General features: G+C 47.9%; 3 long non-coding RNA genes across 3 annotated transcripts in view; 2 read left to right on the top strand and 1 right to left on the bottom strand.

Annotated features, from left to right (window-relative positions):
• LOC135412593 (uncharacterized) overlaps positions 1-15,519 on the top strand; it is a 227,612-nt gene that overhangs the window by 30,755 nt on the left and 181,338 nt on the right. The window lies entirely within an intron of this gene.
• On the bottom strand, positions 799-1,595 carry LOC135413808 (uncharacterized). The gene is made up of 2 exons (XR_010430390.1): positions 1,403-1,595; positions 799-920 (listed from the first exon to the last, which is right to left on the bottom strand). It is a non-coding gene; the product is annotated as an uncharacterized LOC135413808 (long non-coding RNA).
• Positions 2,430-3,102, top strand: LOC135413807 (uncharacterized). The gene is made up of 2 exons (XR_010430389.1): positions 2,430-2,757; positions 2,881-3,102. It is a non-coding gene; the product is annotated as an uncharacterized LOC135413807 (long non-coding RNA).

Genomic DNA, 15,519 nt, shown 5'->3' with positions numbered 1-15,519 from the left:
TTTCAGCAGAACAACTGGGAAACAGAGCCATACATGAAAAATCACAGGCAGCAGTTGCTCACCCAAATGCTCTTCTGAGGAGTTTTCTCTCCTTCCTTCCCTTTTGCTCGTGTGTTTGCCTGTGTATATCCAGAGTGAGAACACCTTGCACATAGATATACCCCTGAAAACGTTAGAGCTAGCTTAGGCAAAGCTCACCAACACACAGCGTTGGTTTTAAACGCATGCTGGAGATTCCCATGACCACAGGGGTGCTGCCCCTTGTTTAGCAGCCTGGTGGTCTGAAGCACCAGGGTCAGAGTGCACCTCTGGGGCTGTGTGTCTATTGTGTGCACTTCCAGCCTGGGCTGGAGAGAAGGATAATGGTGTCTGAGCAGGCTCCACTGCCCAGCCTGGGCCATTGGCCGCCTGGTCATGAATTATCCTGGGAGATGCTGATGCTGGGTGGCCACTGAGGAGCAGGGAAGGGAGGCCTCTCGCTCTGAACGTGGGTACTGGGAATGTGGCTTGGGTTAAGTCAGCTGGGGCAGCGGGGTTAGCACCCTTGATCTTCCTTTGTTGGAAGTTGTGGGATTTTTGGCAAGCGGAAAGCCAGGGCACGGGATTCCTGTGTTTCCCTGGGGCTGACCAGAGTCCTGGCAGCAGGGACACAAGCCCCTGTGTGTACAAGGCTGCCATTCGTTTTTATGAGGAAGGTAGGACCTCTGCTGCTGCAGATACATAGCACATGGACCGTAGGGAACACAGGCCAGCAGGACACAGGGAGATGGAGAGCATAGGGAGAAGCACTTGGACACATTTGTCTGTTTTGATATGCCTGTTGTCTTGGAGACCAGGATAACATTTTGCTTGTTCTTGTGAGTTGCTGCAGTCTGTTCCTGTTCGCCTTTGGAAGCTGGTGAAGCTACAGCTGGGTACAACTGGAGGAGAAAAGAGCATGGGTTGTTGCTGCCAAATAAGGCAAATAAGGGGTTGCTTCAGGGAATTGAAGAGGTGATGTGGCCCTTTATACTGCTGATCTCAAGCCCCTTGTCACAGCCTGAAACCAGGGCTGCAGGCAGAAGGTAGATTTTTAGGTATGGGTGTTTAAGGTAGCTCCTGTTCACTCGCTCTGGCTGCAGTATCCCCATATTGCCCTGCTCTGCGCTCAGTAGAGTGTTCTTTTGGGCTTCCTAACTGTGTTGAAGCTGTTCACAACTCAGTGGGGTTAAGGAAGGAGTTCCTTCCTGGGACAGGTTTCTCTTGCCAACCATCACAAGGGATACCTGTGCCTTAGGAAGCTGTTGTTCCTGACTGCAGTGCCTGGCAGCACAGCAGGCTGAGGGGGCCTCTGCCCACTGCAGGGCACAGCAGCTTAGACTTGCACTGAACTTCCCCCAGAGGCTGGTAGAGTTGCACTGACCGTGAGCCTTGCCCAGGCACATGGGAGGGAGTTGCATTTCCATTGCTGCCTTTGCAGATCCCAATTCTGGGAAGGCTCAGCAGCATATTCATGCTCTCTGTTATTCCCTGTGGCTTTGTGCTGAGCCAGCGCTTTCTGAGCAGCTGCCCTAATGTGCTGCTGGCATGATGGGGGTTGACTGGGCCATCATCACCTCCTGGTCCTACTAATTGCGCTCATTTGCCATGCTGTGGCTTCCAGCACCATCTCAGAAACTCCAGGCTGTGAGAAGGATGGAGTGAAACCAGTGCAAAGCGGGCCTGAAGTGGCTGCTCTCCTAAATGTCAGCTGCCCAACTAAATATAACCCCAAGAGTAGAATTTATGCTTTGCACTCCTTTGCTTTTTATTGTGGGGAGAAAAAAGCCAGGAGCTCAGCGGGCTGTAACTTTAATAGGTCATTCCAGCCAGTGCTTACCTTTACAAAATCCTGCTAATGCTGGGAAGACAATACAGTGATCCAAAGCAGTGATGAGATTTTTTAGCAGCATTAACCGTCATGACCTAGCAAAATGAAAGAAAATGGTTTAACAGAACTGTCAGATCCAATATAGCTAATAAAGGCATGGATAAATGTTTATTACATACCGGAGACAGATCATTTCTGTACAGAAATTGAGGATGACCTTTACTGATAACTCTTATCTGCCTGATATCCTGAATAAGAAAAAGAGAGGGGGAGAGAGGGCTTGCACTATTGCTGATATTTATGAAAGGTGGAGAAAAACTGCAATTTGCAGATGATGGTTTTTAGCCAAGGGCTCTCAGGAAAATAAAGATATGGAACTGTTCATTCTGGGCAAGGGACTCCAGGCTCTGACCTGGCCACGTCAGATGTAATGAGTGTGTCCAACAAGAGCATTTCTGGGGAGAGCTGATTTTCATACATTTTATGTATATGCACACACATATTTGTATGTTTGTGCATGACTCCATGCACAGGGCAGTGTCAGTGGAATTCATACTGATTTTTCTCTATATTTAGGAAGCTCCAAAGTTACTTGAGTAATGCTGCCCTGAGCCACCTTCCCTACAGCTGGGTTTGTGCACTGAGCACCCATAGCTGAAAGCAGGACTTCCAAGAAAGGCCAGCTGCCAAAAGCTCCTGCACAGACTCAGTGGCCAGACCTCTGGAAGGAAATGGGAAATGGAAGCCATGTATTTTGAGCTGTAAATGCCATGTGAGCTTTTTAAGGGAATCTACCCGCTCTGTTCCCCTTCCATACAAAGCGGCATGTGAGGATTTGAAACACTGGGAATGCCAGTGCTGAACCTGTCAGATGAGGCTGCAGAAGTCCCACCCGACCCAGCAGCCAGGTAAATATGGGGGTCAAGAGGCAGACAGGTCAGTGGGCTGCCTGGAGCAGCAGGGGTGGGCTGGCAGAGTTCTGCTGACAGGGAAGCAAAGAACAAGCTAAATGCAGACCTTTTTCTACTCAGCCTAGAGTCCAAGCCCTGAAGACCTTGCTTTCCCCATGTTGTCAGTGTGCTGTAGGACTTGATGGGCTGAAAACACAGCGGTTGCCATGAGGGTGGGCCTATTCCAGAAGCTGGGCACATGGGAAACGTCACCTGTCAAACAACTGCCTGGAATGAGATGTGAGTGAAATCAGAATCAGGCCTACTACATGCAGTTCATAATAAATAATGCTGTCTCAGTAATGGCTGCAATTAGTTATGAACTTCAATCATTCCTACCGTTTCCATGTTGGCCAATTATGCTGCAGGAATTACCAAGTAACCCATAGCACATTAGCTCTCTGTAGTGCCATTGTTGGGAGGGCTCAGGTCACCAGCTCCTTGCAGGATGAATTAGCACGGCTCTCCCAGCACAATGGTGCTGGGCTGATTTACAGGGCTGGGAGCTGCCCCTTTGTCTGCTCCAAGTGTAGCAGCAGCACGCTGGAATCACAGGAGACTTACCAGTGAAATCACTGGGAGACTTAGCCAGCCTTACAGGAACAATGGGAAGTGTGTTTTCTCTGGCTGTGCAGGTGGCTTATTAGATGCTGACAGTAATTCTTAGGCCTGGTGGTGGTTCAGAAATAACCTGAAATTGGACTTTAAATGGTGCAATTTGAATCTGGGAAGACAAACACAATTAATGTGCTCACCTGACTCTAAGAGTAGCAGATAAAGGAATTACTTAAACTAGTGCTGATGAGTGGCTTAAAACTTGCATAGGCCCGTGCCCTCGAGCTTATTAAAATGCCTTTTGGTTGGATTTTACGGGGCTGCAGAGGTGTGTAGGAGTGCTGTTTTCTGAGGGCAGTGCTTGTTTTACTGTGGGAGCCCTTTGCTGTGTGCCTGGGCCAGAGGCAGAGGGACAGTTGGTTCCTGCTGCTACAGCCCCTCCCGCCCTCGGTGCTCGGTGTCTGTCCAGAGATCTGTTTGAACAACTGACCTGTCTCTTTACCTGAACCTCTGTTCGTGTGTTCTGTGGGAAATGCTATCCTGCACTGCTAAAAGGCATTGCTGTCTTGGCAACCTGAAAATCCACAGTAGCTGAAGTGCTTGAATACTTTGAAGTTTCCAGACCAGGCCCACAGTCGCAGCACATTCTTTTGGGTGAGAACAGCACTCTAATGGCTCTTTTTGGTGAAGTCTCAAGCTCTGAGTGTTGTTAACCTTCCTGGCAATAAATGAATTGGCAGTCTCAGTGCTTTTGCCTTGTCCGTGGCCCCTGAGCTGTAGTTTGAAGATCTTGTAGCTGATTCTGGGCTACGTGGTTTCAGAGAGAATTGTTTTAAAGCAGAAAATCTTGGGGAAATTAGTTGCAGTTTAAAAACAGAATATTTTGTCAAAATCAAATTTATTTCAATGAGGAACGATCACTCTAATGGCTGAGAAGAATGCAAAGATTCAATGAGGTATGAATAGCTGTAAGATGGTACAATTACCACCTCAGAAACAATATATTTGTAAAGTTAATTCCTCTTGAACATGAACAATCTCCTTACACTTGACCCCTCTCTATTGCTTCTTCCATGCTTGAACTCTCCTTGAACTTTGTAGATCCATCTTGAGAGTATGATATGGCCATCTCTTTTGCATCTGGTTATTTTAGCTCCAATTTGCAGCCCTAAAATGGCAATTATGGTGATATATTGCTCAAGTCACCCGACATGGATGAGTATCGGGATCAGCGCGTTTATGCACAGGAGTAGTGAATGGAGACTACAGCTATGATTTTAAATGACTTGATTAATTCTGAAACAACACTTCAGAGTCCATTACATCCAGCAGGTGTTGGGGTTCAGCCTACACTCCCATTGCCTAGTCAGGCTGCCTTCCCCTTAAATTGCACAAGAATGTCATCTTTATTGGCCCCTTTTTTTGTGCTTAGCACTCAATTCCTCCCCCTCAGCCTTCCTTTCTTTACAGTGGGACAGGAGGGGCAGGTTTGGGATAGAAGTGTCCCTGCTGAGGCTGCTGGCCTCTGTCAGTCTGCCCCTTGTCCCATGGGCAGTATTGCTGGGATGGAGAAAACGACAGCAAATCACTGAAATCATCTGAGCTTCAGGGCTGACTGGGTCTGGATAAAGCAGGGAGCACTGTGCTGAAAACTCTTGCCATACATCACTCTGTAGGGACAGCCTTTTGTAGGGATCACTTGTCACGGGGCTTTATTATGTGCTTGTTGCCTTTATTGGAGTCTTTGTGGCCTGATCCCGATGCTCTCTGTGTCTTGTTTCAGCCAGAATAATTGCAGCAGTTTGGGGAGTTCAGCCCAGCAGAGCCACCGCTCCGACACAAACAAGGCCCTATTCAGGGAGAGCACTGGAAGGACGGCTCCATGGCCAGGGTGCTCCTTCCCATGAATAAGGGGACAAAAGTCTGGAGGTAATGAGAAGCACAGCATTGCAGTGTTTGTTTTACAGACAGTGGCTCATTCTGCAGGCTGTGCTCTGGAGGCAAGGGAAATTCTGTCTGGGGTCAGGAGTCTCCCCAGGGAAGAGGCTCCTGTTTGCCCTGAATCTGTAACTCCTCCCAGGAGAAGTGACAGTGCATGAGCCTGCTCTGGAGTCCATGGAAGTCAGTGGGAGCCTCTCTGCATCACAGAATGTGCCTTAACAGGACAAGCTCAACGCTTGGCTGAGGTGTAAGAGAGGATCTACTCGGAGACATTTATGGGGGAGGGAAAGGGTGCAGGACTTGCCCTAAGGCTCTGCTGGAAAGCATTGCTGGCTCAGACCCTCTGAGGGAGCGGAGGGATGATGTGTACAGAGCTCTGTAGGAAGCTGCTTGTCAGGCATCAGATGAGAAGTAGTTCTGTAGGGTTCAGACCTCTGTAAACAAACTGTCAGGGAAATGTCTGGCATGACATGGAAATGCAAAATATTGGGTTTGGGTTGTTGTGAGGTTTTGGTTTCATTTCTTATGGGAAAATACTTAGATTTTTCTATCTTGTGTTTTCCCTTGATGCTTCATCAGACTTCTATTTCACTTTTAGGGTAGATGGAAAATAGCATAGACTCTTCATCTGTGAAAATAGTGCTTTCCCTATAGGATGTTTAACTGCAGTGAGGAAGAAAACAACTTTGAGAAAGGTGGAGCCCTAAGTATTTGCAAGTGTTTGAAGTTTTTCTCTGTGTGAAGACAGTGATCTTCATTTTAGAGCACCGGTGGTATTTCTTTTAAGGTGAGGATGGAGCTTGATTGAAAACTAAAATCCGAATGTACCTAAACATTTGGATTGATTGGAATATGACCCTAGAAAGCTGAGAAGACCTAGGAGCAAACCTGGGCTGGATCCCAGGAGCAGGCAGCTCGGTGCTCTCCTAGCCTTGCATAATTCTGTTAATGTATTTTCTCTGTAATAACTTTACTTAACTCAAGTATCAGGTCAGACACCGAGCTCCCCAAAGGCTGCCTGGGGCTGTGTGTGCTGTAATGACTCAGGTCCTTCCCTTGACAGATCCTTCTGTTTCCAGCCAGTGTTCCCGTGACCTGTGCTCTGACCAAGAACCCACTGGAAGCAGAGGGTCAGTGCAAGACAAGCTTTTACCTCAGGGCTCCATGGCAAATGTCTGGTGCTGCCTGGGCTCACAGGCCATGAGTTTGCCTGCGTTAAAAAGGGGACCTTAAGAACCACCTTCTTCAGATGGAGGCAAAGTCTTGCATTTCTGTGTAGTCTCCCCACAGAGAGCTGCCTCTCCTCCCACCCAAGCCAGCAAGGAGGCTCCTGCACACGGCCACGGGCAACTGCAGGCGTTCACTGCGACTCCCAGACCAGGGGTTATTTGTATCCCAAATCCCGTTTCTCAGCACTGTCAATTTTTCCCTTACGGGGAAAGGAGAAGCCAGTGAAAGGGACTTTTGGTGACATCCCCCTGTTTAATGAAGCTTGGAGTTCTGGGCAAGTGAGTCGGAGTGCCGTTATTATCTGCATGAGCGGGCGAGGCCGAGGGTCCAGCAGCGTGCACAGCGCTCCCAAATGTGCCCATTGATCACGGCTAATCAGAGTGCCCGGGTCAGGGGGGCTGCGGGGACCCGGGGGCTGGAGAAATGACAAATGAAGCAGCAGAGCTCGGGGTTAATGCGATATTCAAACAGAATGAGGCATTCAGTTTCTTAGCAGCTTGTCACTTTTCCTCTCCTCTGATATTTTGCTGCAACGAAAAGGCAGAGAGAGTGTGAGAGTGTGTGAGAGAGCAGTGTCCTAACAGGGATGGGAGGAGGAAGTGCTTCAGGTGGATCCAAAGAGCAGAAGGGAAAGGTGTTGGGGAGTGCAGTCCTCCTGCGTCCTCCTCACTTTCCCAGTGCTTTCCACTCTTTTAGAGTAACACTCTTTTTTGGTTTTTTTTGTTTTTTTCCAAAGATCATTCTGCTTTGGGACCTTTGTGGTTTCTACAGCCACTAACCTGCTACTCTGCAAAAAATGTCCTCAGGCTGGGTTGTGGCTGAAGAGGAGATGTTTGGGGTGCATCTTGGGCTGGAGCTCTGCTCCCCCAGGGCTAAGTTTAGCATTGTAAGAGGTGAGGAGCTGTGTGCAGTGCTGGGGTTTTTTTCTGGAACCACTGCATTGAAGGCTGCAGGCAAAATATATGTGTTGGAAGCAGCACTCTTGCTTTATTTGGGCTTCTCATGACTTTGTGGCTTTTTAATGATAAATACCTCACCTGAGGAGTTTAAAGTATCTGTTAAAAATTCCCTGTATTTCCAGTGCTCTGCATGCTGGAAGCACAGCTGGTAATGCACAGCAATTGTACTTTAGATGGCATAAATGGTATCTGCCAGCTCCTGAGTGTAATTGGACAGAGCAGAGCACAGGTTTGGGGGTTCATTCCAGGCACCCTTGCAGGAAGTCCCTGCTGCCTGCTCTGGGCTCTCACCCAGGGTTATGGCTCAGTTGAGGCTGGTACACTCTCTGTGGCAATTAGCACCCTGTGCTCCAGGGAACCCTTAGCAAGAGCCTGCCTGGAATTAATGACTGGAGAGATTTCTTTGGTGCTGTCCAGGTTAGAGGGACAGAACGCTCTAAAGCATGAGAGAGGCTTGAGGAATTGGGGGTCAGAGCTCCTGGAAGCTGGTGCCGATTCAGTAATCCTCAGCTGCCATGCAGAGCACAGTGCTGAGCTCAGCTCTTGGGAAGGGACTGCACCAGGACACCTGGAGATCCTGTGCCGTGCAGCAGAACTCCAGGGGGGACATGCAGCCAGGACCAAGCACTTGCCCTTGATCAGCTGGGTCATCTCTTCTCTATGCAGCTGTTTATCAGGAAATCACGCTTGAAAAATTCATCTGATTTTCCTTTTTTTAGTGGAGTTTCCTGCCCTCTGGCAAATTGTAGTTCTTCTGTTTTACTTTCTCTCCCCCCACTCTGTTTCCTAAGCATTTTTTTTTTTCTTGGAAAATCTGGAAGTTATTTTTTTTTCTAACTTGCAGTTACTTCAGCATTTACCATAGATTCTCAAATGATTTTGATGTTCCATCCCAGATGCAGATAACTGAGTCTGCCCAGTGGGACACTGCCGGGCTTGACCAGGAGACTGTGTGGGGTTGACAAGAGGAAACTTGTGAGGCACTGTACTGCAGGGAACAGGGAATTTCTCCTTTTCTGCTGCTCTCTGGAATAGCGTAACAATGAAGGAAGGGAAGGACAAGGGCAGAGTGAGAGGAGGAGAGGAAGCACTTGGCTGTTTGTCTGGTCCCCTTGGCGCATTACAGTCCCAGTCCAGCAGTGGGTAGAGCAGCCTGGTAATGTCACCAGTCTGGTGACTGCAGCCTCCCAAGTTTGGGATAGCACAGCTCTGATGATCACATGGTGGTGTCATGAATGTGTAAGAGCAACAGTGATGATGTAGAACACGGCAAAGCCCCTGGATTTCATTTCCCTGCACACTGCAAAAAGCACAACAGAGGGAAGGAAAACCTTGGGAGAACAGTCAGTGAGCTGGGGCTCCGGACGTGGGAATTCAGCTCTCTCTTTTCCCTCTGCCGTGGCACAAGACCTGGGATAAGCAAATTATTTTTTTGTTGTTTGTTTCTCCTTTGTTTTGCAGATAGTTTCAAGATGTTCTTTTTTCTCCCGTCTGTTTTGACTATCAGTTCTTCAGGGCTGGCATGATTTCCTGTTATCTCCCTCTCAGAGAGGGGCTTTCTTCCAGCACGAGCCTGTCCTGAAGTACAGCAGAACAATACTGAGTATTTGTTAATGCCCACAGCAGAATTATTTAATCTTCCCCTGCTCTAACCAGTCCTGCAGTCTGCTGCTGCCTTTGGTGTGAGGTACTTGGCAACATTTTTCTAAGACAAGCTCTCTCTCCTCATCAAGCTTCTGCCTCAGAGATGCATGTCAAGCATTTCAGTTTATTCACCCTTTAATCAGATGCCTGACCTCTTCTGAACAGTGCTCAGCTTATGACCTCTTCCCAATAAACAAGTTTCAAACAAGCTGCCACATCAGATTTTGTGCAGGAATGACTGTGAGACAGCAAGGGGAGCTGATCATGCCAAGTAGAGCTCTTTTGGCCAGACCTCTCTCTTCTTCCCTGCAGGAATTAATTTACATTTTTGGAAAAGCATGACTATCTCACTGAAAAGAAGTAATATAATTTCTCCAGCCTTGAGAGATCTGCTGTTCTGTGTGGAATGAAGTGTATTTAATTAAGCAAAATATTCTCAGTGAGTTGTCCTGGAATGAACATTGTCCAGGGCACTTGGGTTGGATGTTAATTCCATGGTGAAGGAAACACCACAGTTACCTGGTCTGCTGATCCTTTGGACAAAGAAGGGTGTTAGAGAACTCCCTGACACTCTGCTGGGGCTGTAGGCCTGGATTCTTGGAATGATGCAGAGTGCAAGTCATGTTGGGTATCTCAGTAGCTTCGAGCTGGGTCTTGGTGTTGAAATTATTTTGGTTTGGGGTTTTTTTTTACCCTCTTTCTTTCTTTGATAGTAATAATCAGTGGAACTGGAAAGGAAAAGTGAAGAAAATGGTGATTTTCTTTTTTTTCAGTGAGTGCAGTCATCTTGACCAAAACTACTACCATCTTTGGGACGCTTGCTGTTCTCTGCAAAGGTGGTGTGCCAGGACAATGCAGCTGGGTGCCAGCTTGGGGCAAGGTGCTGTAAATATTGGCCATCAGGACACCAGTTCACAGGTGTTTGAACACAGGTACTTCCCTGGAATATTCTTTACTCAGTGAGCTGGCCACTGGCTGAGCACCTGTGTCTCCTTGGCCTGGGAAAAACAGGACCACTGGGAAGGATGGGAGGTAAATATCTCCAGCTGTGTCATGGCCAGGTGTTGGCACCCCTGTGCAGCTGAGCTCTGTGGGCACTGCAGGGACACATGACAAGGCTTTGTCTCTCAGCTCCACGGTCCCACCTGCAGGGCACTGTTGTTTGCTGATAATGTTGATTTTTCAAGCAACATTTCCTGTGGCTCTGTTCCCCAGTATTTTGGGAGAGGTGTTTAAATTACCTTAGGCCCGAGGTGCCCTCAGGAATGTTGTCAAGCAGGTGATGTGATTGTTCCTGTGTGGCCGTGGCCTCGATGACAGACAGACCTTGTCCATTGGTGACGGTCAGTGCCAGTAAACACGGCTGGTGTTAACAGTGCTCTCCTTCCAGTCCCTTTGGATTGGAAAGCCTTCCAAGGTGATTGGGTAATAGCTGAACTTGGCCCTTTCCTCTGGTTCCTTCTGTGATGCTGAAGAAGTCAAAGAGTGGAAATTCAGTTTTTCAGTGAGTAGCTTTGGTCCTCTTTTGTTCCATTTGTAGGAGGCCATGGAAGTTGCAGTGCATCCTGTAACTTCTGGCCAGTAGTTTGTAGGACAGGCTGCAAATGAGCAGAAGGAAGGTAGGAGTTGTGTATTTTCCTCTTGAAAAAGGGAATGGGTAAGGGGACCAACTTGGGGAACTCCCCCTGCTCCAGCATTCCTTGCCTTCTCTTTTGACGAGTTTCTGTGAATCACGGAGCCCACAATGTTCCCGTAGTGCTCACACGTGCAGGCTCTCCAGATACTCCAGAGTCAGGATAACATCTTAAACACAACTTGATTTTTTAAATTAGCCGTGATTGCTTTATGGTGGTGGATCTTGAACACCTTAGACTGTGTTTGGACACATGAGTCAGAGTAGAAAAGGATAAAACAATTTTTTTGGACTTCAAAGGGTTTAAGGAAGCTTTGTCTGTTGTTTCTCTTCACTGGACTTGAGAATTTGAAATGAGGAAAAGGCCTTAAACCTTCTCATAGTCACCCTCCTGGGTCTTAAATATTTTTTCCATTGTTGAAGTGTCATAATCTGTCATTCCCAAGAGAAATAATATTCAGCAGTGAAAGCCAGGGCCAACCCCTCTGTTAGGAGGTCAGGGACTATAAGAGCACCATGTAGCAATGTTTGCTCAGTTTCCATATTTTTTTGGTTCATAAAATGGTTTGGCACTGGTTTATGCTTCATGTGAAATATTTATTGTTGTCTTATTTACACGAGTTTTGAATGACTGATCAGAAATCTGATCTCTCTAGTTTATATGCTCACTTCCCAATAACCTGATTAGACCCCAGCTGTGCAGGAGAGCACGAGGATGAGTCAGACCCTCTTTCAAGGGTTGTTCTCTTATAGATTGCTCTTGTGTCCCATTTGTCTGGTGAGAGTTTAATTACACTGATGGAGAAAAAAAAATCTACTGTTTTTCTTGAGAATGGACAAATCTAAAGACCCTTATGGTTTCCCAGAAATTTTTAGGACCAAATCCTACTCTTAGCTGAGGAAACAGCAGTTTTGGTGTTCAGTTCAGTGGGACTCCCTCTTCCTTCCCTTTACTCCAATAAAAATGGAAGCTAGCTGGAAGCCTAATTATCAGTTGGCCAAAGGAAGTGAACTGAGCCATCCCTTCTGTGCCTTTTGATTGTACAGCTTGTGACTGTTCAAATCACAGGAATTGAAGGTTCTAATGAATTTTCAAAAAATTTTGTTTAACATCTTGATTAATAAGTTATTCAACAAGATTGTTGGTCAAGTAAAATAGTCCATATAAGATTGACATCTTGATTATTTTTTTTTCTTTTTGGAAAGGATTGGGCAGTGGAGATTGGGATGTCTGGAATGTACAGCTGAAACTAAATCCTATGGCCTTTGTGCTCAAGGTTGGATCCTAATTCTGATGATTTTAATAAAGGGAATTCATGATCTCGCTTTTGTCATTTCGGGAAAATCCTGGATAATTTTCAAGGTAAAAAACCAATCTCCTGATAAAATTTAAGGTTTCTTCCTTGCATTTCCCAGTGGACCCAAAGGAAACTTAAACTACATAATTAGGATATGATGCCAGCTATGGAAGTGCAGCCTTTGTGATCAGCCTGTGAGATGGGGTAAGGCTCAGGGACACACCTGGGCTGGGGGGGTTAAAGTCTTTGAGACTTTGGGTTCTTGCTTCTGAGGAAAGAGAAAGAACTTTTCCCAGCACTTTGAACCATCATCATTAAGGCCCTGTCTCTGCTTAGTGTCCTTGCTGGGAAGAGCATATCCTCCTTGAGCAGATGTCAGGAATGCTCTGGGACACTTGCACTCAGTCCATCCTGGGGCTGACACTCCCTGTGCTGCTCTCTGCTCCTGGATAGTCTGCAGAGAGTCACTTGGGTTGTGTAAGGAGAAGGCAGTTGGGAGCACCAAAAGCCAGGATGCTGTGACAGAAACAGTGAACTCGAGACCCTAAATTGGAAAGCTGAAACAGAGCTGACCATTTCACATGAGGGGTTCAGAACTGGAAATAACTGGTGGAGCTGATAACGTTCCTCCCATGCCCCTCCTGCACAGCACCCGGTGCCCCCTTGTCCATCCCTTCCCCTTGACTCTGTTGGTCTCTGCAAACACGCTCCTGTCTGTTTTCCATCAGCCCCGGCGCTCCTGCTGCTGCCAGGGAGACAGGATGGCTCGGGCGCCCTGCAGTCACTTGGACAGCTTGGCTCGTGCCCGGCCAGGCGCGCCGTGCCCCCGGCATCTGCTCCTCTCCCAGGTTTTGGATCCGCACTGACTCCTGCGAGCACGCTGCTCCAGAGCCCCCGTGCTGCTCGGCGAGCTCCGGGCGGGGCAGTGGTGCCGTGGGCCCCTCGGGACACCCTGGCACAGGCAGGGGCCCATGGCACCATCAACACAGGGCCATGGACTGGTCCAGCTCCCAGAGCAGAGGCCTGTCCCGGATCCCGACATTCCCAACTTGAGTTCTTGCTGAACAGCATTGTCGGCTTTGCTTGATAAATGCCTTGCAGACTTTCCTTAATAAGCAGTGTGAGGAGCTATGTTTGCAATCTCTTGAAATGCTGTTTCTGAAAACAAAAATGCCCCTTCTCCATTTTCCTGCTCTCTTTTATTAGTGAAATTTTAAAATTAGCAGGTTTGGGAATTTCTTCAACTTTAAAAGTAATCATGTGAAGCTAAAAGAACATTGGATAAATATGTGGTAATTTCTTGCTGGGTGCATTTTACTTGATGTGCAATGCCTTGCTGTTTAATTCTATTTGTGAAATCAGGCCACAGAGCTTCAGGGCATTCTTAAGCTTCCTTTGTGCCAGCTTTAGTGATGCCTTCCCTTGGTTTATTGATCTGAATTAATCTGTCGTGCACTGCAGTTCATGTGTGCAGTCTCCAACGTTAGTGTGAGGAGAACGTTCAGGATTCCATCCCAACATCCCGGCCCTTCCGAGCCGCGGGCACGCGCCCGGACAGCAGGGGGCGCCCTCCCGGCCTCCGCACGGGACGGCGGTCACGTGGTGGTCACGAGGAGGTCACGTGGTGGTCACGAGGAGGTCACGCGGCCGCGCGCGCCCCCCTTGAAGCGAGGTGCGCGCGGCGAGGCGGGAAGCGCGAGCCCAGCCCCGACCGTTGGGCGCGTGCGGGTCCCCTCAGGGGCGAGGCGGGAGGCGCGAGCGCGGCCCCTCAGGCGCGTGAGGGTCCCCTCAGGGGCGAGGCGGGAGGCGGGAGCCCCGCACGTCCCTTCAGGCTGTTCCCCGAGGCTCCGTCTGGATTTTGTCGGTAAGGAAGCTTTACGTGCTGGGGAAGGGAGGGAGCGATTTATATCTGGAGAGTGTCCCTGGCTTGTTGCGGTAAATGTAATGTGTTCTAGTCTGCTATGAATACAGAGGTTAAAAATTAGCTCTTCATTGCTAATGACGCATGTGTTGTCTGTGCCACAACTTGGTTTCAAAAAGATCACTAGCTTTAAAAATGCTAAGGTTTTATTACAAAACAAGCCAAAAAACGCGGAAAAAAACCCCAAACAAAAACCAAAAACAACAGAAAAAACCAAGGTTGTAAAAAGAAAACCCAACAACGAATATAAGTTTCCTTTTAAAGCAGTGCACCTGGTTCAAGGTGTCTGGTCTCCTAGGATGCTTCCTTGTAGAAACTGGGGTGTTTAGGAAGTATTGGTTTCTACCTAATGCTGAAAGGAGCGAATGTTTGGAGGGTTTTGATTTTGTTCTGAGTTGGTTTGTTTTTTTTTTTTGTTGTTTGTTTTTGTTTGGTTTGGGGTTTTTTGTTTGTTTTTTTTTGTTTTGTTTGGTTTGGTTTGCGTTTTTTTGTTTGGTTTGCGGTTTTTTGTTGGTTTGGTTTGGTTTTGTTTGGTTTTTTGGTTTGTTTCACGTTTGTGTAGTTTTTTGCGACCGAAAAAAGAAACGGAAGGACTGGTTGTTTGGGTGTTCCTGAGTAGATGAGCAAGTGTACACTTTAACTGGGGGTAACAAGCTCTTCTGCTGAAGGTTTTTTGATCGGAGTTGCGGGCGGGAAGCCTCGTCCTCCTCGCCCCCCTCAGGCGCGTGAGGGCCCCCTCAGGCGCGAGGCGGGAGCGCCGGCCCCGCTCGTCCCCTCGGGCTGTTCCCCGGGGCTCCGGCTGGATTTTGTCGGTACGAACGAAAGCTGTGCTTGCTGGGGAAGGGAGTGCTTTCCGGCACTTCGGGGTGCTGGGGGGTGCTGAGTGGCCTCGGCTGCGGGGTTGGGAGGCCTGGTCTCAGTTTCCTTATTCCTGAACAATGGTGCCATATCTTTCCTGCTGCTCCCAAGATGAGTTTGAGGAAGAAGGGGATTTGCCATACTGGGAAGCAGTGCCCAGCTAGTTTGGGGAAGAGAGGGCCCTCTAAGGGGTTTAGGCTGTGTCTCACAGTGCCAGGCTGGAAGCAGGTCCATGTGTCACCATCTGGCTGGGAAAAAGATTTGTGTCCTGTGGTTTCAAAGCAGGTGAACTCTGTGCAGTATTGTGCTAAGAGGTTTAAGCCATTCCTTCTGAAGTAGCAGGTCTTTTGTACTTTCCTGTTGTGCCCTCAGGTTGGTGAGGTTTTGGCTGAAGAGCTTTCCTTCCAACATGTTCTTCAGATATTTCTGTGTTAATAACTGCATTTTTATCTCATTATTTGTGTAAGAATGCCAGGGAAGTCTTTTCTGCTTTGTGTACTGTTCCAGTGTTAGTTGGTTGTTAGGACTCTGCTATGGTAGTAACTCCTAGTAAGTATGTGTAGTAACTCATGAATCCTACATTAGCTCTACTGGGTTTGCCAGTATCTATGTAAGAGCTGTGTATGAAACCTACTCGAGTGGTTCCTGAAGAAAAGGAGCACTTCATGCATTTTTTTGTTG

Source organism: Pseudopipra pipra, chromosome 4 (genome assembly GCF_036250125.1).
Source record: "Pseudopipra pipra isolate bDixPip1 chromosome 4, bDixPip1.hap1, whole genome shotgun sequence".
Taxonomy (NCBI): domain Eukaryota; kingdom Metazoa; phylum Chordata; class Aves; order Passeriformes; family Pipridae; genus Pseudopipra; species Pseudopipra pipra.
The sequence above is the reverse complement of the archived record's forward strand: the minus strand, read 5'-3'. Positions and strand labels throughout refer to the sequence as shown.